The following is a 5,510-nucleotide window of genomic DNA, read 5'->3' on the forward strand; positions in this document are numbered from 1 at the left end:
GGTCAAGCTGGGCTGGTTTTGGGATGCGGTCGGGGGAGGGGAGATTTTGAAGCTTGTGAAGTCCACATTGATACCATTGGGCTGCAGGGTTCCCAAACGGAATATGAGGTGCTGTTCCTGCAACCTTCGGTTGGCATCATTGTGGCACTGCAGGAGGCCCAGGATGGACATGTTGTCTGATGAATGGGAGGGGGAGTTGAAATGGTTCACGACTTCTCCCCTCCCCCTACCGCATCACAAAATATGGGTTGCTTTCAGCACAGCTTACCCATTGTTTTCTATTCTTAGCCGTCATTATCACTTATTCAGCAACGGTGCCAGGAACCCCTGAGCGAAGGCTATCCCCCTTAATTTGACTGAAGTCAGCTGACAACCGTGATAAGCATACCATCTATGTGTCTGCACTAAATATCACAGCAAGACTGCAGTAGTATGAGCCTAGTAGCTCTGACTGAGAGGACAGCACACAAAAGCAAAGTGAGGTGAATGGGTGAGTTTCACCCTTTCTTTCCTCTTAGATGTGACAAGATTTAGGTTACTTAGTTTAAATGTTTATTCATGCAAGCGTGGCAGATGTACATAGTGGCATACAGCTCAGATTTACTACCAGGAGAAAACGTTTTATACAACTTCTACAGATACAGGCTTCCAATTGGTAATTATTACAAACAATTATTTCCAATCAAAGGATAACTCACTTACTCATTCCTATCTCTACCCAAACCTGGTTGCATATCTCACATTCTAAGTTAATGCATATGACTATGTTATTCAATTCAAACTAACACACGTGATTATATTATCCAATAACATCATTACATGTCCACATATCATATTGTATCACAGGCAGAATTTTCTTCTTCTCACATTAAGTATGGATGCAGGTTGAAATGTAGGAGGCCCTTCTGCCAAAGGGTGGAATGGGTTTTCTCGCATGATTATGTTCTTCTAAGTTTATCACATATTCATACATAGGAAATTGCCAAATTTTAGGGTTGATCAAGCAAGTGGTTGGCCTGGAATCTTCTGGGCTTCAACTTCCAGGTGCCATTCTAAAGACTCTAGGAGACCCTTCACTCTCTGCAACCTAGGAGCATCAGGGGACTTCAGCTCATCTCCCTTACCCATCTCTGCAGATGTCTAACATATGCTAAAAGGACACCTGCTAACTCAGTAACAGCTCCACAGGGATGTACCAGCAGGACATTTGTATGAGAAAGAATTTGCTCTTGCCCATGGATGACAACAGGAGGCCATCCCAAGTTACCAAGGCAGCCTGGACTGAGGTGGTTGTGGATGGCAGTAGTCATGGGCATCACAGGAAAGACTGGAATAGCACTGCAAGAGAATTAATAATCTGTTGCACACCACCAGAGTAAGTTCCACCGTCTTTTTATTAGCACTCACTCACAGGATGTAGGCGTCACAGGCTGGGCCAGCATTTATTGCCCTTCTCTAGTTGCCCTTGAGAAGGTGGTAGTGAGCTGCCCTCTTGAACAACTGCAGTCCATATGTTATAGGTCGACTCACAATGCCACTTAACACTTTGTGCCCCAATGAGTGCGAATATACATTGTCAGCTTGCAACTGAACAGAACTGTCACACACTAATTGGGTGCCAGGCATCTCCAATACATATCTCATGAGTAATCAATGTCCATCACTTCATTGTAGCTATCAATGTAGCGATAGCTATAGCACTGTGCAACTGGGTCTCTTACATCTGTCAGGACACACAGTAGACCCAAGAGATTATGCTCACCAAATAATCGGGGGCAAGGTGGAATGGCAGTCAACAGGTTTGTTCAAGCTCAGAGGTAGCTGTCAATGTAGCACCAAAACGGAGCAATCAGAAAAGAAAAATTCAACAATATTGAAGTCACTTTGGGTTCATAGTTGTTAACACTCTGTAGAGCACAACACTTAAAGCAAATCAGGAACATTTAATAAATCACTCTGATCTATTTAATGTATCGGACATTTGATTATTGGTATTTTTCTTGTAGAGTACCTTGATGGGTCGATGATTACCTCATATTTGCATCATGTGCAATAGAACAAAGAATGTTGAGGTGGGAGGAGCATACATCTGGAAAGTGAGAACGTAAGCTGGGATGGAAGAGTTTCAGAGGTAATTCAGCATAGTGTAGGCTGTGTACATCTCCGGCATTGATGAATGAACACTACAAACTCAACTTTGTGTCATCCATACACAACCCTGCACAAGTCAGCCTGCAGAAATCTATACTGATGCTCTGGCCAGCAGATTGAACACGAGGTTGTTGGATCAAAAGAAACAAAAAGCAGAATCTTATTGGGGTCTGAGCAACATGGGTCATGGCAAAGTTTACAGCAGAATTGTGCAACACATCTGTCAAGATCTTTCTCGACCTTGGGAGCAACTCGCTGCAACTTTTCTGCATCTGCTGAGTTGCAATATATTGCCAATTAAAGGTGATTATTGCTTGTTTGACACCTCATTAATGACATAACTTGCCTCAATAACAATTGGCTTCCGATCTTACCAAACAAGCTGAATAAACTGGACATGGAGAATTTAGACATGGAAGTCAGAAATTTCTAATACCCGATACCTGGCAATTTAAACTCAACAATTACTACAAAAGACTTCCATGTTAGGCATTGTGTGTAACATTCTGAGGCACAAGCCTCACACTTGCCATATGCACCTTATGTCCATGGATGTTGGCATCCGACATGGGCCTAAACGAATACTTTGTGTCAGAATCCACCAAACAGAAGGAATTGGTGGAGGATGATCTCAGGGAAGGGAGTGTCGAGTTTCTAAGCCAAGTTGCTATTAAAAAGAAAGCAATGTTGTGCATCTTAAAAAGTATTAAGTGTCCTGATGGGATCTATCCCAGGAAATTGAGCGAGGCAAGAGAACAAGTTGCTGGAGCATTGACAGACATCTTTGTAACCTCTTTGGCCATAAGTGAGGTCCCAGAGGACTGGAGAATAGCCAATGTTGTCCCCTGGTTTAAGAGGGGTAGCAGGGATAATCCTTGAAATTACAGGCCTCTGAGTCTCACTTAGGGGTAGGGAACTTATGGGAAAAGATTCTCAGGGACAAGATCTACACGCATTTAGAAGCAAATAGACTTATTAGTGATAGACAGCATGGTTTTGTGCAGGGGAGGTTGTGCCTTATTAACTTGATCAAATTTTTTGAGGAGGTGACGAAGATGATTGACGAGGAAAAAGCGGTTGAAGTTATCTACATGGACTTCAGTATAGCCTTTGACAAGGTCCATCATGGCAGACTGGTACAAAAGGTAAAGTCACATGGTATCAGGGCTGAGCTGGCAAGATGGATACAGAACTAGCTTAGTCATAGGAGACAGAGAGTAGCGGTGGAAGGATGCTTTGCGGAATGGAGGGCTGTGACTAGTGGTATTCCACAAGAATCAGTGCAGGGACCTCTGCTGTTCGTGATCCACATAAATGATTTGGAGGAAAACGTAGTTTTCAAACGTAGTTTTAGAAAAAAATAATTAATTTGCGTATAACATTAGGATTGGTGGAGTTGCGAATAGTGAGGAGGATTGTCAGATGCTACGGCAGGACATAGATCAGTTGGAGGCATGGGTAGAAAAATGGCAGATGGAGTTTAATCTGGACAAATGTGAGATGATGCATTTTGGAAGGTCGAGTGCAGATGGAAATTATACAGTGAATGGCAGAACCCTTAGGAGTATTGATATGCAGAGGGATCTGGGTATGTAGGTCCACAGATCACTGAAGATGACAGTGCAGGTAGATAAGGAAGTAAAAAAGGCCTATGACATGCTTGCCTTGATTGAAAGTGGCATTGAGTATAAGGATAGACAAGTTATGCTGTAGCTTTATAGAACTTTAGTTAGGCCACACTTGGATATTGCATACAGTTCTGGTCACCACACTACCTGAAGGATGTAAATGCTTTGGAGAGGGTACAGTAAAGGTTTACCAGGATGTTGCCTGGTATGGGAGATTTTAGCTACAAGGAAATGTTGGATAGACTAGGTTTGTTTTCACGGGAATGCAGGAGGTTGAGGGGTGACCTGATAGAAGTTTATAATGAGATAACAAGGTGTAGAGCTGGATGAACACAGCAGGCCATACAGCATCAGAGGAGCAGGAAAGCTGACATTTCAGGTCTGGACCCTTCTTCAGAAATGGGGGAGGGAAAGGGAACTCTGGAATAAATAAAGAGCACGGGGGAGGCGACGATGGAAGGTGGATAAAGGAGCAGATAGGTGGAGAGAAATTGGACAGGTCAAGGAGGCGGAGATGGAGCCAGTAAAGGTGAGTGTACATAGGGAGTTGGGATGGGCGTTGGTCAATTGAGGGAAGACGGACAGGTCAAGGAGGCGGGGATGAGGCTCATAAGTAGGAGGTGGGGGTGGAGGTTGAGGTGTGAGGAGCGGATAGGTGGGAGAAAAGATGGACTGGTCAAGGAGTCGGGGACGAGCTGAGCTGCTTTTGGGATGAGGTTGGGGGTGGGGAGATTTTGAAGCTTGTGAAGTCCACATTGAGACCGTTGGGATGCAGGGTTCCCAAGCGAAATATGAGGTGCTGTTCCTGCAGCCTTCAGGTGGCATCGTTGTGGCACTGGAGAAGGCCCAGGATGGACATGTTGCTCAAGGAGGGGGAGGGGAAGTTGAAGTGGTTCGCGACTGGGAAGGGCAGTCGTTTGTCACAAACCGAGCATAGGTATTCCACAAAGCAGTCTCCAAGCCTCCACTTGGTTTCCCCCACCTCTTCCTCCGTTATATTGATAACTGTATTTTTCTCACTTCCTACAGACAAAGGGGGTGGCCATGGGTATCCATAGGGGACCAAGCTATGCCTGCCTCTTTGTAGGATACATGGAACAATCTCTCTTCCACAGCTACACTGGTCCTATCCCCCACCTCTTCCTCCGTTACATCGATGACTGTATCGGCGCCGCCTTGTGCTCCCACGAGGAGCTCGAACAGTTCACCCCCTTCACCAACACCTTCCACCCCAACCTTAAGTCCACCTGGACCATCTCTGATACCTCTGTCTCCTTCCTGGACCTCTCTGTTTCTATCTCTGGCATCCACCTGGAAACCGATATCCATTTCAAGCCAACCGACTCCCACAGCTACTTATAATACAACTCCTCTCACCCACCTTCCAGCAAGAATGCCATCGCCTACTCCGAATTCCTTCACCTCCGCCGCATCTGCTCCCAAGATGAGGCATTCCACTCCCGGACATCCCAGATGTCCTCGTTTTTCAAGGACAGCAATTTCCCCTCCACAGTGGTCGAAAATGCCCTCGATTGCATCTCTCATGTTTCCCACAACTCATTCCTCACACCCCCTCCCTGCAATAACAACAAAAACAGAATCCCCCCAAAAACGTACCACCCCACCAACCTCCGGATTCAACGCATCATCCTCCGACACTTCCGCCATCTGCAATCCGACCCCACTACCAAGGACATTTTTCCCTCCCCACCCTTATCTGCCTTCCGGAAG

Source organism: Rhincodon typus, chromosome 12 (assembly GCF_021869965.1).
Source record: "Rhincodon typus isolate 14 chromosome 12, sRhiTyp1.1, whole genome shotgun sequence".
NCBI classification, from domain to species: Eukaryota; Metazoa; Chordata; class Chondrichthyes; order Orectolobiformes; family Rhincodontidae; genus Rhincodon; species Rhincodon typus.